The 17,672-nt window shown below is 40.6% G+C and overlaps 1 protein-coding gene and 1 pseudogene across 2 annotated transcripts in view; both read right to left on the bottom strand.

The window, feature by feature from the left end:
- TESK2 (testis associated actin remodelling kinase 2) overlaps positions 1 to 17,672 on the bottom strand; it is a 147,783-nt gene that overhangs the window by 95,212 nt on the left and 34,899 nt on the right. The window lies entirely within an intron of this gene.
- Positions 14,339 to 14,958, bottom strand: LOC116648332 (annotated as a pseudogene).

The raw sequence follows: 17,672 nt of genomic DNA, 5'->3' as shown, positions 1-17,672 counted from the left end.
CAAAAATAATGATAATGATAAGAAAAGAAGGCATCTGAAATGAAATTGAAATGAAAATGAAAATGAAATCATCGAAAATGAAATCTCATAGGGACATCTGGGTGGCAGGTCGGTTAAGTGTTGGACTCTTGATTTCAGCTCAGGTCATGGTGTCTGGGTTATGAGCTCGAGTCCCATGTCCACTTGGCGCTCAGTATGGAGTCTGCTAGAGATTTTCTCTACCTCCCCCTTTGCCCCTCCCCACCTAAAATAAATAAATAAAAATCTTTCTAAAAATTCTCTCTCCCTTTGCCCCTCCCCCCCCACAGGCATGCACGCTCTCTCTCTCAAAAAAAAAAAAAAAAGACTGTAACTCATCTCACTAGGAGACTCACTTGCTAGCTTCGAAGAATCAAGCTGCCATATGAAGCATATCAAGCTGAAGCCCTCAATTCAACAGACTGCAAGGATTTGAATGCTGCCATCAGTCACATAGCAGATCCTTCCCCACTTGAACCTCAGATAAGATGCCAGCCCCAGATGATGACACCTTTATATTTTTTTAAGTTTCCTTTTATTTATTTAAGTAATCTCTACATCCAATATGGGGCTTGAACTCACAACCCTTAGATCAAGAGCCAGCCAGACACCCCGCCCAAGCTGACGCCTTGATTGCAGCTTTGTAAGAACATGAAGCAGCAGACTAAGCTAAGTCATGCCTGGACTCCTGAACCACAGGAACAGATATAATAAATATGTGTTCTTTTAAACTACTGCATTCATGGTAATATTGCTATGCAGTAATAGGTAACTAATATGCTATGCTCCCCTTTGTGTTGCAATTACCCTTATAATTACTTAACATAAATATTTACCATTAGATTATAAACTCCACAAGGGCAAGAATAACAAGTCTTAATCATTACTGTATCTCAGCACTTAGGACACTGCCTAGCATATAAAAGAACTACAATATAGTAAATGGATGGATGGATGCCTACTCTATGCGGGCACAGTGCTATATCCTAGAGAAACAAAAGTAAGTAAGACATGGTCCCTGTCCTCATGGAGCTTAAAGTTACATAGGATGCCAGACACTTGAAACAGATAATTTCAACAGAACATGATAAACGTAACAGAGGTTTCTGTGAAGACAATGGGTATGTAACTCAGACTGCAAGGGCCCAGGTATGGGTAAATCTTATATACTCAAGATTTATGTTGAGTAGGTGACATGATGTTATATACAGAAAATTCTAAAATTCTAAAAAATAGGGGCACCTGGGTGGCTCAGTTGGTTAAGCATCTGCATTCAGCTCAGGTCATGATCCCAGGGTCCTTTATTTTTTGACAAAGAGATACCAGGGTGCTGAGATCAAAAAATGTAAAACCAAATGGCACGGTGGTCCCAGTCTCTCATCCTCTGATAAGTGGAAAATATGTCCAGCTCCATTGTAGCAGTGATTAACAACTGCTTAATGTTTCCAATTAAGAAGTGCTTCTGTTGAGGGGCGCCTGGGTGGCTCAGTCGTTAAGCATCTGCCTTCAGCTCAGGTCATGATCCCAGGGTTCTGGGATTGAGCCCCGCATCGGGCTCCCTGCTCAGCGGGAAGCCTGCTTCTCCCTCTCCCACTCCCCCTGCTTGTGTTCCTGCTCTTGCTATCTCTGTCTCTGTCAAATAAATAAATAAAATCTTAAAAAAAAAAAAAGAAGTGCTTCTGTTGAGATACAGTAGAAGGTTCTTATTTTCTTTTTATATATATATATATATTTTTTTTTTTAAAGATTTTATTTATTTATTTGAGACAGAGAGAATGAGAGAGAGAGAGCACATGAGGGGGGGGAGGGTCAGGGGGAGAAGCAGGCTCCCTGCCGAGCAGGGAGCCCGATGCGGGACTCGATCCAGGGACTCCAGGATCATGACCTGAGCCGAAGGCAGTCGCTTAACCAACTGAGCCACCCAGGCGCCCTCTTATTTTCTTTTTATACTGTCCTTGTTTTGTTTGGGAGTATGTTTGGAAGGAGACTTTTTTTTTTTTTTTAAGACCTTATTTATCAGGGGTGCCTGGGTGGCTCAGATGGTTAAGCATCTGCCTTCGGCTCAGGTCATGATCCCGTGCTCCTGGGATCGAGCCCCGCGTCCGGCTTCCTGCTCTGCAGGAAGCCTGCTTCTCCCTCTCCTGCTCTCCCTGCTTGTGTTCTCTCTCTGGCTGTCTCTCTCTCTGTCAAATAAATAAAATCTTAAAAAAAAAAAAAAAAAAAAAGATCTTATTTATCTATTTGAGAGAGAGAGAAGGGGCAGGGGAGGCGCAGAGGGAGAAGCAGACTCCCTCTGAGCAGGGAGCCTGGTATGGGGCTCCCTGCTTAGTGGGGTCTGCTCTCCCTCTTCCTCTGTGCACACGTTCTCTCTCTCTCATAAATAAAATCTTAAAAAAAATAAGAGAGGGATGCCTGGGTGGCTCAGTCAGTTAAGTGTCTGCCTTTGGCTCAGGTCATGATCCCAAGGTTCTGGGATCGAGTCCCACATCCAGCTCCTTGCTCAGCGGGGAGCCTGCTTCTCCCTCTGCCTGCCACTCCCCCTGTTCGAACTCTCTCTCTCTCTCCCTCCGTCCCTCTCTCTCTCTGACAAATAAATAAATCTTTAAAAAGAAATAATAAGAGAGTTCAGCAAGGTTACAGGATATAAGACAAATGTGGTATTATCCATACTGTGGAATATTACTGGGCCATAAAAAGGAATAAAGTGCTGATACACACTATAACATGGATCAATGATGAAAAGATTAAGCTAAGTAAAAGAAATCAGTCATAAAGGCTACATATTGTATGATTCTATTTATATGAAATATCCAGAATAGGCAAATCCATAGAGACAGAAAGTACAATAGTGGTTGCCAGGAACTGGGGGATGGGGAGTGACTAATAATGAGTACAGGTTTTCTTTTTAGGATGATAAAAAATTTTTTAAATTAGTGGTGATGGCTGCACAACCTTGTAAATATACTAAAAAACACTGAATTGTATATATTTTTTAAAGATTTTTTTTTTTTTAAGATTTTATTTATTTATTTGACAGAGAGAGACACAGCGAAAGAGGGAACACAAGCGGGGGAGTGGGAGAGGGAGAAGCAGGCTCCCCACCGAGCAGGGAGCCCGACGCAGGGCTCCATCCCAGGACCCTGGGATCATTACCCAACCCAAAGGCAGATGCCCAACAAATGAGCCACCCAGGTGCCCCTAAAATTTTATTTATTTATTTGACAGAGAGAGAGAGACAGCCAGACAGGGAACACAAGCAGGGGGAGTGGGAGAGGGAGAAGCAGGCTCCCCCCCGAGCAGGAAGCCCGACGCAGGGCTCCATCCCAGGACCCTGGTATCATTACCCAAGCCAAAGGCAGATGCCCAACAAATAAGCCACCTAGGCATCCCTGAATGGTATATTTTTAAAAGGAGAATTTTATAGTATGTGAATTATTTCTCAGTAAAGCTACTGTTAAAAAGAAAAAAAAAAAAAGTGACATTGATACTTTGTCCTGGAATGGGATTCCAGGTTTTACAGTTTTCACAATACATGCTAAAATACAGAGTTATGTCATGGGGTAATAAAAGGTAAGTTATCTCAAGACACTGGAACAATAATCTTCCTAGAAAGTCTCCTTCTGGGGCACCTGGGTAGCTCAGTCCGTTAAGAGGCTGCCTTCGGTTCAGGTCATGATCCCGGGATCCTGGGATCCAGTCCCACGCCAGGCTCCCTGCTCAGAGGGAGTCTGCTTCTCCCTCTGCACCTCCCCTGCCCCTTCTCTCTCTCTCAAATAGATAAATAAAATCTTAAAAAAAAAAAAAAGTCTCCTTCCAATCATACTCCCAAACAAAACAAGAACAGTATAAAAAGAAAATAAGAACCTTCTACTGTATCTCAACAGAAGCACTTCTTAATTGGAAACATTAAACAGGTTGTCAATCACTGCTACAATGGAGCTGGACATATTTTCCACTTACCAGAGGACGAGAGACTGGGACCACCGTGCCATTTGGTTTTACATTTTTCTCACTTACTTTACAAATGTACACGCAAACACTAATGTCACCTCCACTTACACATGCTTCAGTCCTTCCCTAAATAGAGTTCAGTAACATCCAAAAAGTCACTTTCCTAAAAACAATGAAATTACCCTAATCTCTATTTCATGGATTTTTTTTTTTAAGTGAAAAAGTAAAGCTTAATAATCAAAGGTAAATATTTGAAGCTCACAAATGATTATAAATGCAAATCCAACCTATTTATTTTGTTTCTAAAAGTATATTTTCACTGAATTCAGTAATAGAGGTTATAAAATGTTTTCATCTTCTCTAATACTTTTAGGCCAGGGATTTATAACCTCAGCACTCCTGACATTTAAAACCAGATAATTCTTTGTTGCAGAGTACTGTCCTGTGCATTACAGAATATTTTGTGACATCCCTGGGCCCTACCCACTAGATACCAGTAACACCCCCTGCCTAATTGTGACAACCAAAAATAACACTGTCAAATATCACTTTAGGGGTAAAACTGCCCCCAGTTGAGAACCACTGCCTTAGTCCATCTGCCTTAATTATTTCCTAACAGCAAATTAGCTAAACCATCATTAGCCTTAAAAACAAACATATTTTTGTGAAATACAGAAGCTGATACACCTAAAAGAGAAGACTTCTTTGTTTTTTTGGGTTTGAATAAATCCATTTCTGGAATTATTATAAAACAAATCTTTTATGTGCATTTTTAAAGTATTTATATATATTCTCAAACATATAGTACGAGAAAGAGAAAAAAAAAAACAACTAAGCTTCACTTCTAATGAATTTAGATTTTCTTCTACACATACATTTCCCAGAATACAGAAAGTAGCAGCTTCTCTCTCTCTCTCTATTCTCTCCTCATAATCAGTAATTATATAGATATTGAAAGGGAGCTTTATGTTCAAAACCTTCTAATTCTATCATGGTAATCCGTAGAACAATGACACATTATTTATAACCTAAAATACATGTTACCCAATAACAGTTAACATTTTTTTGAGGTCCTAAGAGATTTACAATTCATAAAGACAGCCCAAATTTAACCAATGAAATAATCAGGTTGGTTAATTTAAGAAATGTGCTATACCTCTGACAGTCACAATCTAAAGGAGCCCAAGTTCCTTCCAAACCAACTGCTCAAACAGATATTTTTATAGCTATACAACTAAATAAGATTGCTTAAGACAAGATAATTTTTTTTTTTAAGATTTTATTTATTTATTTGAGAGAGAGAGAATGAGAGACAGAGAGCATGAGAGGGAGGAGGGTCAGAGGGAGAAGCAGACTCCCTGCTGAGCAGGGAGCCCGATGTGGGACTTGATCCCGGGACTCCAGGATCATGACCTGAGCCGAAGGCAGTCGCTTAACCAACTGAGCCACCCAGGCGCCCAAGACAAGATAATTTTTATTTTTTTTATTTTTTATTTTTTTAAAGATTTTATTTATTTATTTGACAGAGAGAGAGACAGCGAGAGAGGGAACACAAGCAGGGGGAGTGGGAGAGGGAGAAGCAGGCTTCCCGCCGAGCAGGGAGCCCGATGCGGGGCTTGATCCCAGGACCCTGGGATCATGACCTGAGCCGAAGGCAGACGCTTAACGACTGAGCCACCCAGGTGCCCCAAGACAAGATAATTTTTAAAAAATAATTCTTAGTAAAGAAAATAACAAACTATTCTAATTGTAATTCATGGGGCTACTGACCCACACAGTATACAATAAAGATCATGAGGACTTTGCTAGTCATGGTTTTTTCATCCTTCATAAAATATAACCCAATAGTCTTTGTTACTTATCTAAAGCCAGGCTTCAGAACTAAATGAATAACAGTATCAACTGAACAAGTAACATAACTAAGATCTATTTTTAAGGATGAATGACCAGAAGGTCCTAAATTCTAAAACTGAATTATTTTAAAGGAATACAAACAAGCCACATAAATCCACATTCCTCAATGTGAAGTCATCCATCAATGTCTTTCTTTTGCTATCTAAGGCAACTTAAAGTCCTTAAGTTACCTGTGTAATGTTGTATCTCCCACACCAGAAGTCAAATATTTCCTTTTATTGCTAGTGATACACTTTTTATTTAACCTGACCTTTAAAACTCTGTAGTCATCTGTACTTTGTAATCAAAGATAAAAACTAACCATATCCTAGCTGCACTATAGTTATCAGACCAGTGGTTGGCAAACTTTTTCTATAAAGAGTCAGACAGTAAATATCTTAGGCTTTAAGGGCCATATGGTCTCTGTTATAACTATTCAACTCTGTCATTGTAGCACAAAGGCAACCATAAAACATACATTGACAAATGGGTATGGATGTATTACAATAAAACTTTATTTAAAAAAAAAGTGGCAGGCTATAGTTTATTAAAACCTGTATCAGACTATTACATGTGGGAATAAGTAAATAGACCTGTTTCTCTCTTTCCCAATGATAATGTTCTCACCATAAAATTAACTAATTACTTTCTAAAATACCACAAAATAAAATTAGCTTTCTCCCAATTCATAGTAGGCATTTGTAGTGGGATAATGCTAGATCTTATTGTCTTAAATGAGGAATAAAAGCCAACTATGAAGATCAAGTTCAGGTTTGAGATTTGTACTATACACACTATACAGAAAACGTGGGCCAAGAAATTAAAATAAAGCCTTTAGGTTCAACAGCTCTAGAACCTATAGGACTCCAGGAGAGGCAAATATGAGACCACTGTATTAAGCACATTCATAACCTAGAACACAAGAACTCCAAGAAAAATCATCTCCCACTGAAAACAGACTTTCAATAAAGAATAATAAATCACAGGGGGCGCCTGGGTGGCTCAGTCGTTAAGCATCTGCCTTTGGCTCAGGTCATGGTCCCAGGGTCCTGGGATCGAGCCCCCGCATCGGGCTCCCTGCTCCGCAGGTGGTCTGCTTCTCCCTCTCCCACTCCCCCTGCTTGTGTTCCTGCTCTCGCTATCTCTCTCTCTGTCAAATAAATAAACAAATAAAATCTTAGAAGAGGAAGAAGAAAAAATCACAGGAGAAATGAAAATCCATGAAAAAGAACCAGCAGACCAAATAGTGTAGAGTCCACATTATAAGAATTGCAACTAATCTGAAAGGGACTTAAACAAACAAAAAACATTAAATGGTCAAAATTTACTCATCTCTATGACAGTATATTTAACAATCTATAAGAAATAATAATTTTCTAGTAAAATATAATTTACCAAAATTGAAACAGAAGAAACAAAATTCTAAATAGACCAATTACCTCAGAAGAAAAGGAAAAGTATCAAGTACCTGACCAAGCACTTCACAGGGGAATTCTATCAAATATTTAAGGAATAATTCCAATACCATTTCAACTGTTCCAAAGCACAAGGGAAAAAAAAACTTCCAAATAATTTTTTTGAGGCAAGAATAACATTGCTATCAAAACCTAACAAAAGCATGAAAGAGAAAACCACAGTCCATTCTCACAAATATCAAGGCAAAAATATCCCAGCAAAAAAAAGTTGGCAGCACGTGAAAGAATAATATATCAGGAATGCAAGGATAGCTCACTACTTTTTTTTTTTAAGATTTTATTCATTTATTTGACAGAGAGAGGCACAGCGAGAGAGGGAACACTAAGCAGGGGGAGCAAGCGAGGGAGAAGCAGGCTTCTCGCGGAGCAGGGAGCCCGATGCGGGGCTCAATCCCAGGACCCTGGGATCATAATCTGAGCCAAAGGCAGATGCTTAACGACTGAGCCACCCAGGCACACCAAGGATAGCTCACTATTAAAACACCTACTAATATAACTCACTTTACTAAGAGATCAAAAGAGAAAAATACTTTTATTACCATATGTATTAGAGTTCTCCAGAGAAAGAGAACCAATAGGATATATAAAGAAAGAGATTTATACAAGGAATTGGCTCACATGATAATGGAGGCTGAGAAGTCCCAAGATCTGCGGTCAGCAAGTTGGAGACCCAGGAGATACAACGGTGTAGTTCCAGTCCAAGTCCGAAGGCCTGAGATCCAGGACAGCTAATGGTGTAAGTTCCAGTCCAAAAGCTGGCAGCCTCAAGGCTCAAGAAAATTTTGGTTCCAGTCCAAAAGCAGAAAAAGAACCATGTCGCAACTCAAGCAGTCAGGCAAGAAGGAGATCCCTCTTAATCATAGGAGGGCCAGACTTTTTATTCTATTCAGACCTTTAAATGCTTGGATGAGGGCCACCCACATTAGGGAGGGCAATCTGCTTTACTCATGTCTACTAATTCAAATGTTAATCTCACCCAAAAACACCCTCACAGACATATCTAGAATAATGTTTGACCAAATATCTGGATACTTGGTGGCCCAGCAAGTTGACACATAAAATTAACCATCATATCATAGATTCTGAAAAGACATTTGATAGAATTCAACATCCGTTCTTCATAAAATAACTCTTAAGAAAATAGAAAATTTTGGGGCGCCTGGGTAGCTCAGTTGGTTAAGTGTCTGCCTTCAGTTCAGGTCATGATCTCAGGTTCCTGGAATGGAGCCCCATATTGGGCTCTCTGCTCAGCGGGGAGTCTGCTTCTCCTTCTGTGCTCTCCCTCTGTGCTCTCCTTCTCTCTCTCTCTCTCTCAAATAAATAAACAAAATCTTAAAAAAAAAAAAAGAAAATAGAAAACTTTTTAAGGTTTTTTTTTTTAAGATTTTATTTGAGAGAGAGAGTGTGAGAGAGAGCATGAGAGGGGAGAGGGTCAGAGGGAGAAGCAGACTCCCCGCTGAGCTGGGAGCCCAGTGTGGGACTCGATCCTGGGACTCTGGGATCATGACCTGAGCTGAAGGCAGTTGCTTAACGAACTGAGCCACCCAGGCACCCCTTTTTGTTAAGATTTTAAAGATCCATTAGAAAGAAGATATTTATTTAAGCCTCCAAATCATATTAATCAGGAAACATTACAAGCATTCCCATTAAAGTCAGGAACAAGACAAAGATGACAAATATCACTATTACTTAATATTTTAGTAAGTATTAGTCATTACAGTTGGTTGAGATAAAGATGAGGTATAAAAATAAAAAATAAATAAATGTACCATCATTCACAGCTGATAAGATTATATGCCTGGAAAACCAAAATAAATCACCTGAAAATCTAACACAAACATTAAAAAAATTCAGTATGTTAGCTGCATCAAAAATCCATATGCAAGGGGCGCCTGGGTGGCTCAGTCAGTTAAGCATCTGCCTTTGGCTCGGGTCATGATCCCAGAGTCCTGGGATCAAGCCCCACGTCGGGCTCCCTGCTCAGGGGGGAGCCTGCTTCTCCCTCTCCCCCTGCCCCTGCTTTCTCTCTCACTCTCTCTCTCATGCATGCACTCTCTCTCTCTAATAAATAAATAAAATCGTTACCAAAAAAATCAATATGCAAAACTTAGTAGTCCTCATACGCAAACAACGAACAGAAGATACAATGGAAGGAGAGTTCCAATTTACTACAACAGAAAAGAGAAAAAACTAAGAATAAACATCGCAGGAAACGTTCAAGATACATATATTTTTAAAAAATTTTAATGTCTACCAAGGAACACAAAATACTTAAACAGATCATAAAGGTATGCCGTGTACTTACATAAAAAGATTCAATACCATAAAGATATTAACTCCCTAAATCTATAAATTCACTCTAATCTCAATAAAAATGGCAATAGTATGCTTTTGGAAACAGGCAAACTGATTCTAAAACTCACATAAAAGATAAGAAACACCACAACAATTCTTAAAAGAAAGAATAATGATGAAGAACTAAACTAACTAGATACTAAAATAAAGCTGCAATAACTAAATTATTGTAACAGTGTGTACTGGTACATGAATAGACAAATCAAGGTAACAGATTAAAGCTTAGAAACAGACCAAAATACTTGGGAAAATTCAGTACAGAATAAAGAGGACATTTCCAATTAATGAGAAAAATATTAAATATATAATAAATGTTGCTGGTACAACTGAATGATGAATTCCAAATGGATCAAATATTTAAATATAGGTAGTAAAATCATAAAAGTGATTAGAAAAGAATAACTTTATTTACAACATAGAAGTACAGAGAATTTCTGAATAATAAAAGATAAAAATGAAAAGATTAAGACAGTTAAAAACAAAATGACTATTTCTACATTGTAAAAATTAAATAAGCTAATTTAAAACTGTAAGCTTGGAAAACATAATTCACAGCACTGATATAAAGGAGTCCTACAGAGCACCTGGGGTGGCTGAGTCAGTTAAGCGTCTGCCTTCAGCTCAGGTCATGATCCCAGGGTCCTGGGATCGAGTCCCACATGAGGTCTCCCTGCCCAGCAAGGAGCCTGCTTCTACCTCTCCTTCTGCCCCTCCCCTTGCTCGCACACACTCTCTCTCTCAAATAAATAAATAAATAATCTTTTAAAAAATAAAAAATAATAATAAAGGAGTCCAACAAATCAGTAAGATCCAAGGAGGATAACTTTGTAGAAAAATGGGTAGTATGTTCCAATTCTAGGCACTAAGGATATAGCAGTGCATAGAGATAAAAAGAGATGAAAAACCCTGTCCTCAGGACACCTGGCTGGCTCAGTCAGCAGAGCATGTGACTCTTGATCTCAGGGTTCTGAGTTCAAGCCTCACACTGGGTGTTGAACCTACTAAAAAAAAAATCCCTGCCCTCAAAGAACGTACACTCTAGTGGTCTTCTATCTTGGAGTAGGTAAGTAAATAAACAATAGATAATTGATATGTAAACACACACACACACACTGGCCTACACAAACATACACATACAGACATATATATATTCACTTATCCATGCACAGAATACCTCTGGAAGAATATATAAGAAAGTGTAAATACTGGTTGCCTCCAGGGAGGAAAACTCGGGGGCAGTACAAGGTAAGTGATTTTTCACCCAATGTGGGGCTTGAACTCACGACCCCAAGACCAAGAGTTGCATGCTCCACTGACTAAAGCCAGCCAGGCGCATCACTGAATAATCTTTTATACCTTTTGAGTTTGTACTGTGTGATTTTAAAAACAATTTCAATTAAAATTAAATAAAATTAGATGTTCAAAGAAAAACAATAAGATATTGAAAACAAAAAAGGAGCATATTTAAGAAAAACAAAAGTCTAGAAAAGAAAATACACCAATTGAGGGTGCCTGGGTGGCTCAGTCATTAAGCGTCTGCCTTTGGCTCAGGTCATGATCCCAGGGTCCTGGGATCGAGCCCCTGATCAGGCTCTCTGCTCAGCGGGGAGCCTGCTTTTCCTTCTCCCACTCCCCCTGCTTGTGTTCCCTCTCTCGCTGTGTCTCTCTTTGTCAAATAAATAAAATATTTTAAAAAAAAAAGAAACTACACCAATTGAAATAAAAAATCTCAATGAATGTTTCAACGTCAGAGTAGAACCCAAATGAAAAGGGGTAAGTAAGTGGAAAATCACCAACTCCCCCTTCCAAAAAAACAGCAGAAAAGACAAGGAAATAAAAAATATGAAAGCGAAATTAAGAGACATGAACGACATCATGAGACAATCCAATATGTATATAATGGCAACTTGAGAGACCAAAGAACAGAATTTTAAAAGATAATGCCCAATAATTTTCTAGAATTGAAGACAAATAAGAGTTCTTAAACTGAAAAAGTATACCACATCCTGAGAATAAATGTAAATAAATCCACTCAAAGACCAGCATAGTGAAAGTACACAACAAAAAATAATAATAATCCTAACTACCAGAAAAGACTGATTAACTAAAGAAGAGTAACAAATAAATAAATAAATAAAAATAAAGAAGAGTAACAACCAGACTAAGATTAATTTATTAGCAACAATATAAGTCAATAAGAAAAAAAGGAAGAGTATTTTCAAAGTCCTGAGGAAAGTAACTACTGTCTTAAATTCTACACTCATTAAATTACCATTTAAGAGTTTATTCTAGGGGCACCTGGGTGGCTCAGTCGTTAAGCGCCTGCCTTCTGCTCAGGTCATGATCCCAGGGTCCTGGGATCGAGCCCCGCATCGGGCTCCCTGCTCGGCAGGGAGCCTGCTTCTCCCTCTCCCACTCCCCCTGCTTGTGTTCCCCCTCTCGCTGTCTCTCTCCGTCAAATAAATAAAATATTAAAAAAAAAAAAAGAGTTTATTCAATATAAACATAGAAGTAATCACAATAAATATAAATAGATTACAATCTCTGGCTCTTTGTGGGCACATTTAATTTGGATCCAAAAAATTTAAATATAAAACTGTTTCAGGGGCGCCTGGGTGGCTCAGTCGGTTAAGCGTCTGCCTTCGGCTCGGGTCATGATCCCAGAGTCCTGGGATCGAGTCCCACATTGGGCTCCCTGATCAGCAGGGAGTCTGCTTCTCCCTCTGCCCCTCATCCCGCTTGTGCTCTCTCTCGCAAATAAATAAATAAAATCTTAAAAAAAAAAACAAACTGTTTCAGGGGCGCAGTCAGTTAGGCCACCAACTCTTGGTTTCAGCTCAGGTCGTGATCTCAGGGTTGTAAGATCGAGCCCCGAGATGGGCTCTGTGCTTAGCATGGAGTCTGCTTAGGACTCTCTCTCCCTCTCCTTCTGCCCCTCCCCCGCCCCTGCTTACACTCTTTCTAAAATAAATCTTAAAAAAAAAAAAAAAAAAAAACTGGGGCGCCTGGGTGGCTCAGTTGGTTAAGCGACTGCCTTCGGCTCAGGTCATGATCCTGGAGTCCCGGGATCGAGTCCCGCATCGGGCTCCCTGCTCAGCAGGGAGTCTGCTTCTCCCTCTGACCCTCCCCTCTCTCATGTACGCACTCTCTCTCACTCATTCTCTCAAATAAATAAAAAAAAAAAAAAAAAAAAACTGCTTCATAGGATATGAAGTGGCACCTGGCTAGCTCAGTCAGTAAAGCATTCAACTCTTGATCTTGGGGTCATGAGTTCAAGGCCCACGTTGGACTCAAAGCTTACTTGAAAAAATTAAAATTAAAAAAGAAAAAGAAAAAAGGGGGTGCCTGGCTGGCTCAGTTGGTAGAGCATGCGACTATTTCAGCTCAGGTCACAATCTCAGGGTCATGAGATCAAGCCCCATGTGGGGCTCCACACTCAGCAGGGAGTCTGCTTGAGATTCTCTCTCCCTCTCCCTCTGCCCCTGCCCCCACTCACATGGGCTCTCTCTTTCTCAAATAAATAAATAAATAAATCTTTTAAAAAAAAGAAAGAAAAGGGGCACCTGGGTGGCTCAGTCGGTTAAGCGGCTGCCTTCGGCTCAGATCACCGAGCCCCACATCAGGCTCCCTGCTCAGCAGAGAACCTGCTTCTCCCTCTCCCTCTGCCTGCCGCTCTGCCTACTTGTGCTCTCTATCTCTCTGTCAAACAAATAAAAAATATCTTAAAAAAAAAAAAGAAAGAAAAATGAGCAGCTTAAACAGAAAGAGATGAGGGACGTGTAGGTGGCTCCGTCAGTTACGCATCTGCCTTTGGCTCAGGTCATGATCCCAGGGTTCTGGGATGGAACCCCACGTCAGGCCCCCTGCTCAACAGGGGAGTCTGCTTCTCCCTCTCCCTCTGCCTACCACTCTGCCTACTTGTGCTCTCTGTCAAATAAGTAAATAAAATCTTAAAAAAAAAAAAAAAAGAACAGAAGGGGCGCCTGGGTGGCTCAGTCGTTGAGCGTCTGCCTTCAGCTCAGGTCATGATCCCAGGGTCCTGGGATCGAGCCCCGCATCGGGCTCCCTGCTGTTGCAGGAAGCCTACTTCTCCCTCTCCCAATCCCCCTGCTTGTGTTCCCTCTCTCGCTGTGTCTCTCTCTGTCAAATAAATAAAGAAAATCTTTAAAAAAAAAAAAACAGAAAACAGTAACAAAATATGGTAGATAATAATCCAACTGTATCAATAATCACCTTAAATATCATTGGTCTAAATACACCAATTAAAAAAAAACACTTCATCCAACAACTGCAAGTTACACATTCTTCTCAAGTCCTATGGAACATTCACCAAGGTAGACCACATTCTTGGCCATAAAACATATCTTTTTTTTTTTTGGAGGGACTTCTTGTTTTTACTGATACTTATTTTTTTAACAAGTCTGCTATATGGTAATGCAGTATTTTATTTATTCTGTTCATTAATAACTAATACTCGAGAACTTTTATAATATTAACAGAACTTAATCTAAAAGAATCAACTTACTTTGTTTACATTCCACTATTGGGTACGAGAGAGTCAAAATAATTATGGTCAAAATTATTACATAAAAAAAATTATTACATAAAAAATTATAGTAAATGCTGGGTGTTAGTCTACATACAATTTAGTTTTTGGCATAAAGTTATTTAGTTGCCAGGAAGAACATTTGGTTTACTTCACTAATAGGAGTATCTCTTAATGCCGGGATGGCCTCTTCTTGGTATTTCTTCCGCTGTTGATTTTTAGCATAGTTCTCTGTGATTGTACGAATGGAGCTGAGTGGCGAGATACTCATCATGTTTATTCCAAATAAGAGTACCTAACCAGTTACTACAGTAATGAGGAAGTAGACGGGCAACGCAACTGCCCAGTATTTTGGGGGCCAATAGGTTAACCCTAAGGAGTTTAGCCAAGATTCAAGAATAAATGCCCACACAAGATACAGGATGAAGCCAAACTGGGAGCTTAAGAAAAGAACAAAGCCGGGGCGCCTGGGTGGCTCAGTTGTTAAGCGTCTGCCTTCGGCTCAGGTCATGATCCCAGGGTCCTGGGATCGAGCCCCGCATCGGGCTCCCTGCGCAGCGGGAAGCCTGCTTCTTCCTCTCCCACTCCCCCTGCTTGTGTTCCCTCTCTTGCTGTGTCTCTGTCAAATAAATAAATAAAATCTTTAAAAAAAAAAAAAAAAAAGAAAAGAACAAAGCCATAAATCGCTCTTTCTGGCAATGGCGACGGTGAACTTTCCATTTTCCCTGTGGCTTTAGACAATCTCGGGTCCTCGAAGCACCCACTCAGGCGACAGCTCGGCCACTTCAGCGCCCAGTCCCTCGCGCAAGCGCCCTTCCGGAAAGCGGGGTCGAGAGAGGGAAAAACCAAGGGGAAGGCCGGCTCACTACGCACCCCACCCAGCCCCCCACGACGCCGCCAATCCCGCCCAGGCGCAGGCGCACCGCGACCCTCGCCGGCCAGGCGTGCAGGAGCGCCGGGCCGGGCTGATCGCTCTCGGCCAGAAAACATATCTTAACAAATTTAAAAGAACAGAAACTCAGTATCTGCTCTCAGAGATCTCAGTTACAGAAAGACAGCTGGAAAATTCCAAAATACTTGAATATTAACACAATTCTAAAATAAAGCATAAGTTAGGGGCGCCTGGGTGGCTCAGTCGTTAAGCGTCTGCCTTTGGCTCAGGTCATGATCCTGGGGTCCTGGGATCGAGCCCCGCATTGGGCTCCCTGCTCCACGGGAAGCCTGCTTCTCCCTCTCCCACTCCCCGTGCTTGTGTTCCCTCTCTCACTGTGTCTCTCGCTGTCAAACAAATAAAATATTTAAATAAATAAATAAATAAATCATAAGTTAAACAAGAAATTTCAGGAGAAATTTTTTAATGTTTTGAACTAAATGTAAATGAATATACAACTTATCAAAATTTGTGGGATGTAGCAAAAGGAATGCATAGAGGGAAATTTAGAGCATTAAGTTTATATATTAGAAAAGAAGAAATATAAGAAATCAATAATCTAAGCTTGCACTTTAGGAAACGAGGGAAAAAAAGAGCAAATTAAATCCAAAGTAATCAAAAGGTCTACTTAAAAAGGGGAGTGGCACCTGACTGGCTCGCTGGCTGTCAGTAGAGCATGCAACTTTTTGTTTTTATTGTTATGTTTATCCCCATACATTACATCATTAGTTTTAGATGTAGTGTTCCATGATTCTTTGTTTTTTGGTTTTTTTTAAAGATTTTATTTATTTGACAGAGAGAGACACAGCGAGAGAGGGAACACAAGCAGGGGGAATGGGAGAGGGAGAAGCAGGCTTCCCGCGGAGCAGGGAGCCCGATGCGGGGCTCGATCCCAGGACGCTGGGATCATGACCTGAGCCGAAGGCAGACGCTTAACGACTGAGCCACCCAGGCGCCCCTCCATGATTCATTGTTTGTGCATAACACCCAGTGCTCCATGCAGAACGTGCCCTCAATACCCATCACCAGGCTAACCCATCCTCCCACCCCCCCTCCCCTCTAGAACCCTCAGTTTGTTTTTCAGAGTCCATCGTCTCTCAGAGCATGCAACTTTTAATCTCAGGGTCATAAATTCAAGCCCCACACTGGGCATGGAGACTACTCAAAACAAAAACAAAAAACACGGGGCGCCTGGGTGGCTCAGTTGGTTAAGCCTCTGCCTTCAACTCAGGTCATGATCCTGGAGTCCTGGGATCCAGACCCAAGGGGGGATTCCCTGCTCGGCAGGGAGCCTGCTTCTCCCTCTCCCTCTCCCTCTGCCACTCCCCCCCCATACCAGCTTGTGCTAATACATAATAAAATCTTAAAAAAAAAAAAGATTTCATTTGACAGAGAGAGAGAGAGCACAAGCATGAGTGGGGGGAGGGGCAGAGGGAGAAGCGGACTCACCACTGAGCAGGGAGCATGATGCAGTGCTCGATCCCAGGACCCTGGGATCATGACCTGAGCTGAAGGCAGAGGCTTAACCGACTGAGCCACCTAGGCGCCCCAAAAAATTTAAAAAGATAATAAAGGAATATTATGAACAACTCTATACCCATACATTTGATAACCTCCGTTAAGCAGACCAATTCCTGGGGCATCTGGCTGGCTCAGTTGATAGAGCATGTGACTCTTGATCTCAGGGCCCTCAGTTCAAGCCCCACACTGTGAGTAGAGCTTACTTTAAAAAAATAAGCAAAATAAAATAATAAATAGACCAATTCCTTAAAAAAACAAAATCTGCCAAAACTCATACAAAAAGAAATAGTCTAAATAGGCTTTATCTATTAAGGAAGTTTAATCAATAATTAATAATCTTCCAAAACAGAAAACACCAAGTCAAAAAAAGGTTCACTGGTGAATTCTACCAAACATTAAAGAAAGAAATTATACTGGGCACCTGGGTGGCTCAGTTGGTTAAGCGACTGCCTTCGGCTCAGGTCATGATCCTGGAGTCCCTGGATCGAGTCCCGCATCGGGCTCCCTGCTCGGCGGGGAGTCTGCTTCTCCCTCTGACCCTCCCCCCTCTCATGTGCTCTCTCTCTCTCTCATTCTCTCTCTCTCAAATAAATAAAATCTTTAAAAAAAAAAAAGAAAGAAAGAAATTATACCAATTCTCCACAATCCCATCCAGAAGATAGAAGCAGAGGGAACACTTCTTAACTTATCTATGAGACCAACATTAGTCTAATACCAAAACCAGGCAAAGACATTGCACAAAAAGAAAACCACAAACCAACATCTCTCATGAACATAGATGCAAAATCCTCAACAAAATATTAGCAAATCAAATCTAACAATGCATAAACAGAATATACCATATCCAAGTGGAATTTATCCCAGGTCTTGCAAGGCTGGTTCAACATTTTGAAATCAATCAATGCAATCCATCACCTCTACAGGTTAAAGAAGCAAAATCAAATGATCATATTAACAGATGCAAAAAAGGCATTTGGCAAAA

This window comes from Phoca vitulina, unplaced genomic scaffold, assembly GCF_004348235.1.
Source record: "Phoca vitulina isolate PV1807 unplaced genomic scaffold, GSC_HSeal_1.0 scaffold2, whole genome shotgun sequence".
In the NCBI taxonomy this organism is placed as follows: Eukaryota; Metazoa; Chordata; class Mammalia; order Carnivora; family Phocidae; genus Phoca; species Phoca vitulina.
The sequence above is the reverse complement of the archived record's forward strand: the minus strand, read 5'-3'. Positions and strand labels throughout refer to the sequence as shown.